Source organism: Alligator mississippiensis, chromosome 1 (assembly GCF_030867095.1).
Source record: "Alligator mississippiensis isolate rAllMis1 chromosome 1, rAllMis1, whole genome shotgun sequence".
Taxonomy (NCBI): Eukaryota; Metazoa; Chordata; order Crocodylia; family Alligatoridae; genus Alligator; species Alligator mississippiensis.
The window spans coordinates 120096133-120113127 of record NC_081824.1 but is presented as its reverse complement, the minus strand read 5'-3'; positions in this window follow the sequence as shown (position 1 = coordinate 120113127).

Here is a 16995-nt window from a genome sequence, read left to right as displayed (position 1 = left end):
CACGCACTATGTTTTTCATCACCTGACAGCCACAAGGTGGCAGCCTCAGTTTGGCTGGAGAATTTCATACTGAGCTGCCTACTGCTAGAGGAGATGTGAGAACTAAAACCCCTTTGGATTATAAAGGTATTGTCTATTGTACATGGCTGCACATTACAGAATTGCCCTAATACCCTCCAAGAACAGGCCTTTCTGCCTATTTTCAATGAAGATGGTGATGGTGTGTTTGAGCAGGATGCAAAAGAGAGATGAATTGTGGACTCACAGAATAGGCTTCTGGCCCCCTCCCTTCCATTCCAGGCACTTGGCACATGCATACCCACAAACACCGAAAAATCTCATTTTGCTGTGAGGATTTTTTTTTTTTTTAAATATATACCATTTCACATCATGGTAGACCATTTCTCTCCTGGGATTAGCCAAGAGAGGGTTACTCAGGCACACATGCTTGTGTAAAAGAAAGACCACAGCTGGAAAAGAGATTGTAATGTCTGGATCAGGTGTTCCAAACTGAGTGATGCCGCAGGAAATTAAAGGAAGGAAGTTTTCTGAAATAGGATTTAATAGGCACCAACCAGATATTTGCTTAAAGAACCTTCTTCGTAGAATTATATCTTGACCGTACAAGGCCCTTTTGAAGTTTCGCTTCAAGTACTCTGAACAAATACCTTGTCGAAGGAAGGTTTTGAGCTCTTAAGTTTTTGGTAATAAATTTCAATCTTTGCTTTCACTATTTTTATTGGGCCCTGGAGAATTTGAGAGGACCCATCATTTGGAATCTGAAACCTTTGTAGGACTGGGTCAGAAGAAGGCTGCATAAAAGTACTAGTGCCCTGCAAGTTCCTGGTAAGTGCAGATATTAAACTGTATTCTTTTTTAAACAAAATTTGAAGTATCACCTTTCACTGTACAACAACACAATGCAATCTAGCCCTCTTTCCTTGTGTTTCTCTCTCTCTCCTCTGTCAGGTAGTTTTAGGTCCCTAATTTTACAATTTAAAACTGTGTTGGGTTGTAAGAAATTCTGTCTCTAGTCAAAGTGTGTGTGTGTGTTCGTTCTACTGCAGTTAACAACAGGAAAGTATCAGAGTGTTGTGAATATGCGAGGAAAAGTGTAGCCAGCTGCTGAGACTTGAAAGGGGCTTGGGGGAAGTGGTAAGACTTGAAAGGGGTTTGAGGGAAGGAGTTTTGTAACAAATGCCTCCTTCCTAGCTGCTACCAAGACAATCCAGTACAAGCTTTGAAATTTAAGCAGACTCTTTGATGTCTCTCTCTTCCCTGTTGTACTGATTGCTGAAAGGATGCAGTTATGCTAACATATGTTATGTGCCTTAGTAAATGAATAGTCCATTTACAAAAGACAAAAGGGAAAAATCCTGTTATAATAAAAAAGGTAGATATTTAATAAGAGTTTATGACATTGCTTTTACCAAAAATTTGCTTCTGCATAAATACTTCTTTTGGAAAAAGAAGATAGATTGTTCAGTGTTGGTGCATTGCATGCTTAACAATCCTTTAGTTCTGCAGCTAGTTGTTCTGTACCTTTTCTGAAAGCATAAAATACAAAGGCATAGGGATTAGGGCTATTTTGCATTGGATCAAACTCTAGATGCAGCATTCAATAATATTTTTTATTTTTCCTATGAATCCTAAAGAGAAAAACTTACTAAATCCTCTACTAAATCCTCTGCTGTTCCTTACTGCAGTTCGAATACTAAAAAAAGTGTTCATAAAGCTAGGGTTACCATACATCCAGGTTTTCCCAGACATGTCCTTTTTTTGGTAATGAAGAAGCACTTTTTGTGCTGGAAATTAATCAAGACAAACATTTCCCTGAATTCATAGACTCTGAAACAATGCAACAGCTCTGATAAGTGACTTGTTCTATTTCTTTCACTAGCTGCTAACCTAGATAGCAGTCATGATATTCTAGCTTGTCAGAGATAAGTATTTCACTGTTCAGAGCTTATAAGAAAAGAGGAACGTCTACATCTGCATTTCCAGAGTGCAATAAGAAAAGAGTGAAAAAAAACCTGGCTGATGTGTGGAAGGTATATATGGATGAAAAGGTAGACTTTCAATGCTATGAAGTAAGGCTTCTGAGAGATGCAACTGGTTGCATTTCCTTGAAGAAGAAACACAGGTTTCACAAGTGTAAAATATATTCTGGGCTTCCCACTGCCCTCCTCCCTGCTTACTTGTGGCTGGCTGATTGCCTGTGCTGCCTCTCCCAGGGGAAAAGGCGGGGAAGGGTAAACCTACCTGGCTGCCTGCTGCTCTTGTCTGGGCTCAGCCCAGCCCAGACAGCAGCAGCTGGGCAGACAGGTTAACCCTTCCCTGCGTGCTCCCCCAGGACAGACAGCGTGGACAGCCACAAGCAAGCTACAGGGGAGCAGTGAACAGGGATCTGGGATGCAGGGGAGTTTGGGGAATGGGATGGGAGCGGGGGAGCAGTAGGCCTGAACTGAGCCAGCAATGGAGGGTGGGGTGTTTGATAATCCTGTCTTCCAGTGGTGTAACCCTGAGCTGCCTAGCAAATGTTTAAAACTAATTTCAGGTGTTAATGTGCAGACAATCCAGGTGTTAGGAGCTCTTGGAGCTGCTTAAAATTACCGTGTAACCGGCCCTTATCTCTTTTTCATTCTTGCCCTGAACGTCAAAAAAGTTTCATCAAGTCGGTATTGATAGTTGAATTGTAATTCATTATATTGACAGCAATGATAACACATCAGATCTTATAAGCGGAAGCCTACGCAGAAACAGACAAAAACAAAGCTGGAGGTGTGGCGGGACCTTCAAGGCTATTGCTTCCAAACCAATTGGAAGCAGTAGGAGTCCTCTTTGCCACATTACTTGTCACATTAACTGAAGAGGATCTCACCAAAAAGAAAATAGAAATCAGGAAATCGGTTCCTTCTTAACATAATCATTTTTAGAAGGCCCGACTTTGAACAAACCTCATGTCACTGGAGAAAACTGGGTTACTGGAAAATGAGAAGAATTTGCCCAACCTCAGTCAAAACCAGGATGTTTATTGTGGATCAACTGTTCAGATTAAAATCCAATTTTATAATGTGTTAAAGAGCATTGGGGAAAAGACAGAAGTTAACTCTTAATTCATCCAAGTTTTACGTTACTCTAAAGAGCCCATTGCAGGGGTTTCACCATGGAGCTGGGAGCCTTTGGCAGCATTTCAGTGGCAGGAGGCTTTGCTCACACAGTGGCCAGGCTGTGGAGAGAAGCATCATCTCTGCCTTTAGCTATGGTGGCTGCCAAAGATTAAAAGTTGACCCATGCTCAAAGCTAAGCTCTGTTAAAGCATCCCTCCCCACCCACCCCTCATCCTCACTGGAACATGTTGCCAACTCCTGATCTAAAGGATTTAAACTTAACAAAATGCTGTAAGTATTTAGGTTACAAAACCCAACAGATGTAAACAAACCCCTTTCTTTACAAAATGCCACAGAAACAGGTTTTCCTTTTGAAACTCCTATTTCAACAAAGCTAAATCAAGCTGTTTGCTTCTTAATGTGGTTATGAACACCTTAATTTTCATGCTTATATATACTTAAATCCACTATTAATGTTAGGTTTAGAAATATCACTTTTTGTTTTCATTCTATTCCAGAGAGTAAAAAAAATGGTTACTTTTGTTAAGTGCGTTAAACAACATTACTCCGTTATCCACAGTTAGAAGCCTATGTGCTTCAGAACTAGAGCATTGTATAAGCTTTCCTCCCACCGCGCGTGCATGTACACACACGCGCTTCCCTTGGAACACCGATGTTTTGTGCTATACCAGGTTGTACCTACTGGATACAAGCTGTTCATAGCAATATGGCATCCTGTAGCCCTCTGCTCTTCAGGAAATAACTGAAATTCCTATAAAATATGACCGTGAAAAATACCATCATTTTACTTGCACCTGATTTTATTCCACACTCATGATCAGTCATTTGGGCTATTATGAATTCGCCTCCCCTCCAGCTCTGCCCTTGGTGGAATGGACATCATCGGTCCCTGGCCTGTACTCAGTCCTGTAGTTCCTGGAGATTTTAAATTGCAACACTCTTTTTGCCTGTGTAACAAATAGCTGGGGGCTTATGTTCGCAGAGATATGCCCTGGGTTTGTATAAGCTTCTTGATTTCCCCCGCTCTCCTTGAATGGGTATGCCCAAGTTATGGATTTGCCCTGAAATCACCACTTACCAACGGCACTTTAGTAAAGTAACAGGAAAACAAAAGGTTGTATTGCAAGGAAGAATAAATGGTATAAAAAAGAAGAAAAAGGAATCAAATCTACTTTAACAACAGAGTGTGCTAAAATAAAACTGACAAAATCTTCACCCTATGTTCAGACTACTACCTAGCCCTCACAATGATTCCTGTGAAGATCTCTTGGGATCAACCTCCCCTCATTCACAACTAGCTCTCCTAACCGAGGACCTTCATTCCCCCTCCCTTCACAGGCAGCCCCCTCTCTCCAGCCACTCTGCAATAGTCACTGCCTCCCCATCCACCCACAGGGGAGCCAGTCTTCGTGGAGACCAACAGTTCCCAAACTTGTGGTACAAGCACCACCAGTGGTATGCAGACAACCTGTCATTGGCACATGTTAACAGATTTATTATAATGACTTCATATGACAAAAAACTGCTGGTGGTACTTAAGGTTGTATCGATTTAAATTGGTGGTGTGCAATTTGTCAAGAATTTGGGAACTGCTGGTCTAGACTTTCTGCCTGTGGATCTGTGACAAGTTGTTTCAAGAAATGACTGCAATGCTTTCTCAGCCTCCAACTAATGCCTCTGGTTGTGCTGAAGTCCTTGTCTCAAAGCAAAGACTGATGAAATGTCCTAACGCAGCCTGCTGATGTTTACTCAGAGCGCCAGCCAAGCCCAGTGCATTGTGCATCTGTCCCCTGCACCCATGTTTAGCACCAGTCCACTCTCCACTTTTAAAACGTTTAAGGGATATAGCATTAGGTTGACACCTCTCTCCATTTGGGCAGCTTTGTTGTTGATCTTCAACATCCTGCAATGGGTGCGGAAGGAAAGGCAGATTAAAGTTAGTAGTGGTTTCTTTGTGCTTTCCTAGAACCATCCGCTCCTCCTTTGCCATCTGCAGCTCAGCATCTTCCCAGCCAGGAGGCAAGAGCAGCAAAGGCCCTGCTCCCCTGGCTTTAGCATCCCTCACCACTGTGCACCTACCAGTGCATCTTGGTGCCTGCCTAAAGTGCACAATGCCTGTCTTGGTTATGGGACCACAGACCTCTCTGCCTGACAAATCCCTTCTGTTTCAGAGACAGCCTGAGAGGTTTTCCAACACTAATTATATGTGACCTGATCATGACATGCCCACTGTGCTGTGCTTACTGTAGAGTTGGGGAAAGCCTCCATCCCCCACTTTCACAACAGGTGGAGAGACTCCTACCGCCCTGTCCATTGTAGCGGGCAAGCTGCCCCCAGCCCCAGGACTAGCTGGACACTGCCCGTAAGCAACAGGACCTGACTTTGAGCTGCAGCCACTGCTTCTGGCACCCACGTTGGCACTCCATTTTTCCAGGGTGACTTGCCACGGGCTGCCTGGAAGTTGCATGAGTGTCTGGCTATGGCCTTCTGCAAGGTAATACAGTGAAGAGTATCTATGGGAGTGGCCAACATCTGCTTAGACTGGAGCAGGTTGTAAGCAGGCGGGGGAGGTACAACGTGTGAGGGACAAGTTGGGGGTCTGAATGGCTTGGCCTGCAAAATTCCTGGAGAAAGATACAAAAGTAGCTTTGCTGTAGTGCACGGCGTGTCACCTGCAGGAGACGACCTGAGTGCTAGGGGGATTCCAGAGCCAGGCTGACAGGTTTGCAAATGCTTATATAAGTTCATCTGGGGAGAACATGTCAGACCCTCTCAAATAATGACATCAGGTTACAATCACAGAATAGATTAAATCTTCTCAACAAGCCTTGTATTCAGGTATCATCCCTACTAGGGGTGTGCGAAGTGGGCCATATTCAATTCAGATTTGGATTCGGACTCAGCCCAATTCAGGGGACAGTGATTTGATTTGCTGATTCAGACAGATCACTGTCCCGATTCGATTCAGCCAAATCTGAAGATTTGATTCTGATTCAGAGAATCAGAAATTTGGCCACAGACACAGCTTTAAATGTTTTTTCTATATCCCTTAAGGTAGCAGGCTCAGCTCATGAATGCTGAGATGGTGGGGTAGATGGAGTGTCCCACAGGAGTGCAGATATTCCAGTCCACTTTTGGGTCTGTTGCCAAGCGTGCAGGGGACCCCCCCCCCCCGCACCCCCTTTGCTCAGCAATAGACCACAGGAGGACGCCGGGTGCCCCCCCAGACCCAGGAGGCACCAGTTGCCAAGCCGGAGGGCAGAGGGCAGTCCCTCACATGCTCTGCAGTGGATCAGAAGTGCTTCTGGTCCACATCCAGGTCTGCCACCGAGCACACTGAGGACCCCACTCATGCTCCAGTGGGATGCTCCATCTGCCCCATCATCTCAGCATTCATGAGCTACCTGGTACCTTGAGGTATGTAGAAAAAAACATAAAGCTACATCTATGTCTGAATTGTCAAATCTCTCCAAATCGAATGAGAGTCTTCCAATTCTATTTGGAGAAATTAATGGGTCTCCTGATTCGATTCAATGATTCGAATGAATAGGGCCAAATCTCCAAATTGAATCAGCATCCAAAGCTTTGCACAGCCCTAATCCCTACCTTTCTTTCAGAAATCTGTGCTTATGCCAGTCTAACTAGAGTAGATTAAACTTCTTTAAAAGAAATGCATATAAATAATTACTCAATGTCATGGTAACACAAAAGCAATTCTTATAGTCATGTTAAATAGGGACATAAAACTTAGATGGATAAATGTTGAAGGCAGAAGTACGGGGAGAAGAAGTTGTTATGGATTTATTAATATTTAACATCACTGAAAATTTAACCTTAAATGTTTAAAGTTGTGTTTTAAAATAGAGGTATTCAAGATAAATTGGTGCTTCAGAAAAATGTTAATCTCTTAGTTTCTGTCTTTTTTCTGTACTAATAAAATGGAGACAGCCCAATATAAATTAGAAATGTACTATGAAAGTTTTTGTTAGCGTTTATGTGCTCACTATCCATGATGGGTGCTGCTGCAGAAAAACATTTGTTTATTCTGATGAAGCAATACTTCTCAAACATTTCCAGTATTATCTAGTTATAACACAGGAAAGCAAAAGATGTACATCACACATGCATATGTCAAAAAACTGCATTGTTTTTCAGCACCGGTCGCAGAAGACAGCTGAGCAAATCCCACAACTTCACTTTGCACTGGCATCATTTTGGCAGTCTTCACAGAGAAATCCAAGGCTAAATGGACAGGGAGTCAATTGCCCACTTACCCCTACAAAAGGGCTTTTTGGCTCATATTGAAAGAGCTTCATTCTACAAAACTCTCAAACCAGAACCTTTCATCAGCACTAAGTTCACTTAAATAATCATTAATACTATGTACCAGGAAGAGAAACTTAACAGGTCTCTTTGTGACTGTTGGCATCACGGGGAGAGAAGCTTCAGTCAGAGCAGGTCTCCACAACCTGGTGGTTAAAAATACCACCAGCTGTTGGTAGAGTGAGTATGTTAACACTCTCACGGTTGCTAATACTAATGAGTCCACACCAATATTTGCAACAGAGCACCAGGAACAGCATAAACAAGTTCTCACTGTTAAGTATGATGGCAAAAAGCCAAATATGGACAAGCCTTTTTGTATGGCCTCCTTCTTTGAACCCAGACTCATGTGCTGCACAGTTGCCAAGAAAATAAAGAATATCTTTATAATGGTTTAATTTTCAGACTGAAAAATTAACAAAGAAAAGAGTTTTTTCCTCCTTTAAAGAGGGGTATGCTCATTATAAATAAGGAACACCTTTATAAACTGAGTTCCACAAATTAAATATATCTGTGTATGTTCTAACAAGGATACAAAATAATGTGTTGTTTTGCTGATCTGTTATGGTTATGAAGCTAATTAACATCATGATATTTAGGTGCCAGATAAAAATTACCATCCAATGACAAATATGCGTAGGAAGAATTTCCTTTTATGTAACTGGACATAACTTCTAAAGCTCTAGGAGGAATTCAAGCTGGACTGTTCATAGTCTCAGCGTGTCTGCTGTAGATGCATCCCCTAACTTGAATTTAAAATAGTAGGGTAGCATGACATACAAGGCACAGCCAAATTAATCTCTGAATGATGTGAGGTAGGATGATTTCAAGTGAGGTCTGTCTTGCATATGCCCAATGTGTTTGTCCCCCTTGTCTAATATGATTTTGACTGATACATTGGTCACAGGTGGGTTGGTGGATTTGGGTGACAGTTGAGGAACAGCTTCAAGTAAGTGGTCATAGCAAAAGACCAAATGTGTTGGGAAGGAGTAACTAGAACAACATTCATGAAAAATATATAGCTGAAGTAACAAAGATCTGTTTGCTTGATCTGTTACATATTTTGAGTTAAAGAGTGCGCTGATACCCCTAATCAAAAGTGACTACCTGTAAATAGATTAAATAAGGATATTATAATATGAAGTCAGAAAAAAGCTCTTCTTATCCTCTAGATCAGTGGCCCTCACCTCCTGCCTCATGGTCTGGGAGACCCTACAATGCTGCTGACAGCAGACATTTTTGCTGTCTAGGTGCACATTTCAGGGGAGGTTCAGTGTTGCTGCCTGTAGGACAAACATGTGAGGACCGCAGCTTTACACTAACTCCTGCTTAACACAGACTACAGAATTCACCCGCTTATTGTAGCACAAAGCTGCAAATTGAACAAAATCCAATCCTGGATTTAAATATCTTTTACATTCAAAGCAGGCACAATGTTTAAGATCTTTGTTTTTTAAACTGAAATGTAGTCCTGAAAAAGAGTGCAGGAAGGTGAATTGCCTGCTAATTACCAGAACAGGTACTACACACGGAGCAGCCATTTAAACTTCACATTCTACCCAGCCAATACTTTTTTTTCTCTCTGAAGAAAAGAGAGTGGTGGGTTTTGACTTCTGGTGCTTTATTCTGCTGTCCCTAAAGCCACTTAGTGCTATTTTAAGGGCACTTTAGATAGCCAGTGGGAACTTTTCCCAGTGTAGGGAATTTCTCTGCCATTGTAATAAGGGAAGAAGTGGCTCTGTTGCAGATGAGTCAGCTTCATGGTAAAGGAGTGTATGAGAGAGGAGGGCTCCAGGATGTTTGATCTTCCATTGGTATAAGGTCCTGGGGACTTATCAGAGCTACTCCTTTAGGCTAGGGACAGAAGTTGCACATAAACCTGTTTAAGTGATCAGAAACTGATTTAAACCTGTAACAGAAGCTCAGTGCACATAAAACAGTTTCAAAATGGCTGAAACTGGTTTAAGATAAACCTGGTTGAATGTAGTATCAGACTTAACTAATTTGGGTCAAACCAGTTTTTGAAACTTCTGTCTCAGACCCCATCCTTGTTCAAGTTAAATCACAGTGCCCCAGCATCCCAAGATGCTTTGCAGTCCTGGGCTAGGCTGTACTGTCTGCTCTAGAGCAGGGCTGGCCCCAACCCTCTGCTCCCTAGCTGGAGCAGTGAGAGCTGGCTGACAAGGGGGGCAAGCCTGGCTGGGGATGCAACTCAGTCTACAGAGGGGGCACTGCCGCCCCCAAAGCAAACCCCGGCTGAGGGCTGGGCCCAGGGAGGGTGGGTTAAACACACCTCCCCCCCCCCCCAAACTTACTGCTGGCTGCAGCTGTGGACTACAAATCCCAGAGGCACCTGGAAGCAGGAAGAGGAAGTGATGAGCAACCCTGCAGGGTCCTGCTGCTGCAGTTCTGGACTGAAAATCACAGAGACCTCAGGGACAAGACAAAGTGAACGCAGCCAGAGACCCATGTTCTAGTGCTCCCCCTCCCCCCCCGCTCCCTCCAGCTTCTGGCCTGAGCCACTGCAGGCATGTGGCTGCATTTCCTGAAACAAAGGTAAAAGTCTGTTCACTTCTGTTTCAGTTTAATCTGTGGATTGTAGATTAATCTCCAAAGACTGAATCAATTCAGCCTCGGGCTTCTTGACTGTCTGTACCTAGCCTTATATCTGTGTAACTTGCACTGGGACTGATTGGTTGAAGATCAAGGAACTGCAGCTGGCTTCCTGCACTCCAACCCTTCCCCTCTCTGCTAAACTGAGTTTCACTTTCTCAACAAGAGTCTTTCCCCACTTGTCTCTACTGTTTGGGCAACATTAAAATGAGTGACCTGAAGTTTGCTTTCTCCCAATCTGCATCTTAGAAGCCTAAGAGTAGACACAAGGGTGAACTATGAAATCTTGCAAAAATGAAGACCTCAGTGAAAATGATGACCTCAGACATATGATTAAAACCAAAAGGCTCGGATATAATAGTGCTCTCAAATTCTTTCTAACCCTTTATGCAGGAGAGCAATATTAAAGCCATCCTAAGAAATAATGGCAGGGAATTATTAAAAGAAGGTAAGAGTCCTTTTGAAATACTGAACAATTCTTTTGCACTGGCCTTTAAAAATAGAGAAGGAAGGTCCACACCAAAGCAAAAGAGCAAAATTAAGGTGAATTAGGTAGTATAGTAATAATATCTACAACATTTTGTTTAAGGACAAAAATGGTAGGAAGTTTTAAGTGAAGAGGCATAAGGACAAACAGACAGTTTAAAACCATGCACAGTCTTTGATTAAATGTTTCTACCAATTTTTCAATAAATGTTCTGAAAGGTTGGAAGCCATTTTCATGCTGTTAGGAGACTGCAACAAATTTAGTCTTGCCCTTTTAGCTAAAACTGAAAGGCTGCATCACCTGGACTTACTGATGCAATGTTCGAAGGGTTCAGTTTGGGATAAGGAACCTTTCTGTAGCATCTGCTTTGCTGAAGCAGATGCCTTTTCAGAAATGTTCTGGTAAGCTGGCTGCTAGGTTTAACTCAAGTGTGTTCTTCTTAAACTTAAATTCTAATCAGAAAATAGATAGTGTAGGGGTGTCAAACATACTCTCCTGTCAAGCCCTGTAACCTGGTTTGAGCCAGTGTGATGCATGGACTGAACCCAGTGCTGTGGGCACTGCATGAGGCACAGTGTCGATACAGGGTGCATCCTGAATATGGTACCTGTGTTGGACTGTCCCTGTGTACTGGGTCTAAGACTGGTCAGATTGAGCCATGTTGGCTAAACTGCAGGGCCAGTCTGGCAAAATGCTGCATGCTGCACGTGACCTTGTTGGCCCTATGCATCATGTGCAGAGTGAGCTGGGATGGCACATGCTGCACCCGACACTGGGTATAAGCACAGGGTGTAAGCTGCTTGCAGTTTCTGCTGGACCAGTCTTGTGCAGAGGCTCTGGTCAGATTAGTTTGACACTCCTGGCATAGTGGGATTCCATTTTTATTATCTTTCAGTGTCTCTCCTGTATCATTCTCCAGTCTCCTTGGGCACGGAGGCTGCTCCAATGCCCAGTGTGTTAGAGCAGACTCAATTTAATCGAGTCTGCTGGAGCGTGGCAATTATGGTCCTCCAGCAGCCTCCTGTGTCTCGTGCATCAATGTCCCTGTACTTAAAAATGCTGACAGGGGAGCTTGAACTAAAGCTTGTTGAATGAGCCTTAGTTCAAGTGCTCTGCCACCATTTGTAAGTATGGGGACACTGATACACAAGATGCAGCGGTGCTTTAATTAGATCAGATCTCGGAGCTTCTCTAATTGAAGTGCTGCCCTCCCCACTCCCACCTCTGGAGTACGTGCAAAAGTGCCCCTTTTGTTCTGCACTAAAAATTGAGGATGGACAATTTCTCATGTTTCAGCTGGCTCCATTGTAACTGTTTCATCTGTCCATCCTGTCCTGCAATAAGTAGAAGCTAAACATCTTGTTTCATTCAGGTTAGATTATTCCAGTTTAGCTTCACTTACTGAGAGGCAGGAATGGACAAATGAAACACTTAGTTGCAACAGATCCACTGATGTGTGCTTGTGAATGGAAAATTGTTTTTCTGCCCACATATCTATATTGAACATTTTAATTGTATCATTTTTCTTCAGTGTCAGAGTAGAATCCAGGCAATTTTACTATGGATGTATTGGCCCCTTTAGGGCTCACGGGATGAAAACTCAATTTTGTCAGCAAAGTAAATGGAGAGAGATTGTCATATTATGAATGTATTTTTTTTCATGGGCATTTACAGCAATAGCAGCATTTTACAGTTCTTCCGGTATGCTCAACGATAGTATCTTGTCTGTACAGCTTCATTTTCTAAATGGGGAAAAATGGAAAACAAAAATAAAAAGCATGAACAATAAAAGGCACATGAATTTTAAAGTGATTCTACTTGACTAGTCAAAGATTTTTGTCTCTTACACGGGCAAAGGATTTTATTTTTTAAGAGATGAGTTTCAGCCTGAAGATGTCCATTTTAACACAGTTATAACAACTTGTTCACGCATAGCACTTTGTAATGAAAAGTAGATGTTCTAAAACAGAGGTTCCCCAACTTTCTTATTGCATACCCCATTCCAGATTTACCTGCATACCCCTACCAGCATATATTTTATATTTTAACCCCTTAAATGCCAATTATAATAATGAAAATTAAATCTGCCGTTACACAATTTCTCCCACGTAGCCCCCAGAGATGTCTTGCATATCTCCAGGGGTATGTGTAGAACAGTTTGGGGACCCCTGTTCTAGATGGCATGCTGTATAGTTGATCTGAGTGGCAGGTCAACCAAATATATAAAATTATTCATGCCCTTCAGATACTTCCTGTATCTGGCACAAAAGTGAATTAAGCTGAATGAGACAGATTATGAAACTTGAGAGAGGGAAAGCTAGTTGATAAGAAACTTGCTTCTGGACTGGCTTGTCCTCTATTATTACTTTTCATTCATGTGCCTATCCCCCTCTTTTGGGATATTATGGGGAGCAGAATAGTTAGTTATGATAGCTCTGAGAAATGGTATCCACTTCTGAACCTCAAGAAACAAAAATACTCATAAGCTGTCTACAGTAATGATGCTTGTTACTGTACAGTGCAACAATTGCTCCATGAAAATACTACTGAACAGTTGATAGAAAGATGCTAGGCTTTCTGGATTTGAACCAGCAAAAAGTCAGGGCCACAAATCCTGTTTGCATGATGTGGACAGATTTACTGTATAGTTTTCCTTTCTTAGAAGAATTATGACTGGTGATGAATTTCAGTAAGTAGGAAGAAAAATGCTTTCAGGCTTTGCAGATGGGCATTAAAGGGAAAACTGATATGTAATGGTCTCAGGAGAAACAGGGAGGGGGGAGAGGGGAAGGGGAGTGTATACTGCACAGATGATTTACATACTGGAATGTCTTGTTTGACCTTCAGTGTATTAAGGAGTTAAATGCTAATTTTATTCTAGTAGATATTTTCCTGTGTATTAGTTTGTGCATAAAATAAGCATTAGGTCTGTGTGACTAGTGGAAAAAATATTATGAACAGCATCAAGCTCTGAACCAATTCATTCTGACCATTTTCACATCTTCCTTTTATTCGCAAATAGGGAAGCAATTAAGTTTTTCATCACACATTCTCATGGGAAAGCTCATAATTTTGCAGGGGAGGGTGTCTGCACTGCAGTCAGGTCACCTCTCTCAAAGAGTCCCTCTGCACATACAGGCAAAGGTCTAATGTGATGTAGGGATATGTGTGTGGTGGGGGGGCACGATCTAATGTGTGATACACACAGTTGTACCTCCTGCCATGCCATACATGCATGGCAGGAGGTCTGATTGTGGGATTGTGAATTGGAGCCCATCATGCCTTATTGCTGGTGCATGGGGAGCCTGATCTCAGATCTGGGATCAGACTCCCCCTGCACTAGCAAGAAGCAAGACCCCATGACTGGAAGGCCCCTCAGCTGTAGTCTCGCAGCCATGGGGGCACAGGCTACACATGCAAATTAAAGCTGGATAGAAACCAGCTATAAACTTATTATGCATTTTCCAGCAATAACTTCATAGCTGGTTGGACCTTTTTAAGGTATGACAGTTAATCTGCAGTGTGTAGCCAGTCGACATTAATGGTGCAATTGCATGATAGATGTATCATGTAGATGGAGCCAAAGACTGAACAGTTCAGCCACAGCAGAACAGAGGTAGGCAAGAGCTAATTGCCAAAATGTTTACCAGGCTTTTCAGGCAAACTTTTTGGCCTGTGCTCTGTGACTATATGGTTATCAGCAGGGCTCTGGGTTTTCTGTTTCCCAGGGAAAAACCTGGATTTTCCCCTTTGCAACAGGAACCCACGTAGGGCTGTGTGATGCTTCGGTCACTGATTTGATTCGGCGGAGATTTGGCCTGATTTGGTGGCCAAATCCTCCCAATCGATTCAGAGAGATTCAACGATTTGGACATAGACACAGCTTTAAATGTTTTTTCTACGTACCTCAAGGTAGCAGAATGCTGAGATGCTGGGGTGCATGTAATGTCCCACAGGAGTGCTGGGGGGTGGAGGGGGGTGTTTCCCCAGCGCACTTAGCAGCAGACCCGGACGTGGACCAGAAGCACCTCTGGTCCACTTCTGGGTCCACTGGGGAATGCACAGGGGGCCCTCTGGCACCCCCCCAGCTCAGTGACTGGTGCCAAGGGTCTGCGGGGGGGGGCAGTCAGGGTCCCCCTGTGTCTGATTGCTGAGCCAAGGGGCATGGGGAGGCCCCCCAAGCACGCTTAGTGGCAGACCCAACACTGGATACAAAGTACTTCCAGTCCACTTCTGGGTTTGCCACCGAGCACACGGGGGGGGGGGGGCGGGCGGGCACTCCTGCATGACCCTGCATCTGCCCCACCATCCCAGCATTCATGAGCTGCACCTGGTACCTCAACGTATGTAGAAAAAAACATTTAAAGCTGCGTCTATGGCCAGATCACTGATTCACTGATTCTCTGCTGCATTGAATCTTCAGATTCGGATTCGGCCAAATCAATTCAGGACAGTGATCTGAAACAACTAATCAAATCACTGTCCCTGATTTGGGCTGAATCTGAATCAAATACAGCCTGTTTCGCACACCCCTAAAACCGTGGGTTTTCCCTTGCAAGATGGCCGAGTTCCAGCATGCAAGGTGGTGCTTGGGGCTGGGAGGAGGGCAATCAGAGACGGGGGGAGGGGGTGCCACAATTTAAAATAAATTCTAAATCTCTATATATTTTGGAGTTTTGATTATTGGATTTTTTATTATGGAAAATCAGAGCTTCCCCTGCCGCCTTTGTTTTCCAGGATATGCGTCCAGCTGCAGCTGTTCCCCACTGCTTTGTGGTGCTAAGCAGCCATGATATGCCAGTGCCCTGCCCTCCCAGCTCTGCCACAGCCTCCCATTCCTGCGAGGGCCCCAAACTCCTAACCTGCAGTCCCCTCTACGCCCCCCCAGCCCTGCTTCACTGGGCCCACAGCTGCTAGGGCTATGGACCTGGTGGCTGCATCCTGCCTGGTTCCTGACCTGCAGGCACTAACTACAGCCAGTCCCAGCTGCTGTTGCTAGAGTGGATCACAGAGGGCAGCACTGCCCCACCCCCCACACACATGGGTGGCATGGCTGAAGCAGAGCCCGTGGGAGGCAGGGGTGGGGAGATGATATGGGCTGCCTGCTGCAGGACTCAGCCCCCCCCCCCCCCCACTGCCCTACCCCCCAGGGGCCTCCATGGCCCACTGGGCAGGACCAAGCATGGGAGGGTGAAGCAGGGTGGTGAGACATGTTGCTTCTGCTGCCAAGACTCCCACACCAGCCACACTGCTAGTAGCACTACGAGTAATGGACTGATGCGGGGGGCACATTGCCCTCATCTCCTCATCTCCAGAAGGGGGGTGGGGTGGGGTGGTGGCCAGTGCGGGTGGCCTGAGGGGAGCGGCAATGGCAACTGGGCCATGGTGGTGGGTAAAACTGCTGCCTGGTGCACAAGTGGCAGGAGAAGGCAAAGGCAGCACATCCTCTCTGAGTCCTCATGCTGCTGGTGGCATGGCTGGTGCAGGGGTGCTAGAGGTGGCAGTGGCAATGAGTCTTGCCATCCTACCTCTCCCGCCCATGCCAGGTCCTGCCTTCTGAGCCCCATGCCCATGGTGCATGCAGAAATCTAGGGGGTCATGTGCCCCCTCTGACCTGTTGCTTATGCCCCCCCCCATGTCACCTATACTTTCCTTGCCCCCCATATGTTGTCTATGACCATACCCCTATAGACTTACCTGTCGGGAGCTGGTACTCCACCAAGCTGTGTGGCTGCCACATGCATGTGGTCCCCCCTGCCTGTGATAGCCAGGGATCTGAGTTTTCTGTTTTCTATGGAAAAATAGAGTAAACTGTGTATTTTATTTTACTGGAGACAAACCAGATCATTTTACCAGAGAAACCCATGGATTTTGCAGTTTTGCACAGCTCTGCTGTTCTTTGCAGTGCTGGGTCACACATGCTGGGCTGTGGAGATGCACAGGGTGGGAGCAGGCAGTGCACAGCCCCCGCCCCGCACAGATGTCGGGGACACGAGTCCCCCTGCCCCCTGGGAGTGCACACCATGAAAGGGAGCACCTCCACCCCGCCCAAGCCCGCAGCAGGCAGGCAGCTGGGGGGGAGCCGGACTCTGCTCTGCTTCAGCAGCTGCCACATCTTGCCAGGGGCAGGGGGCTCTGGACCTGGGTCCCTGGCTCCACAGCCCTGGCAGCTAGGAGCCTCCTCTGGCAGGGCTTGTGGGAGCAGGAGTTGTGGGTGTGGGGTGAGGGGCACCAGTAGGGCTGTGGGGGGATGTGAGGGGCACCAGCAGGGCCAGGTGGACTGAGGCAGATGGGGAGGGAGGCTTTCACTTTAATCATGGATTTTGCATTTTTTATCAGAAAATTTGCCTTTTTTTTTTAATCAGGGAAAACCAGGTTCCCTGGACTGATCACGCTCTTCCCACTCCCCCCAGCCCCAGGCAGCCCCCTCAAGGCTGGACT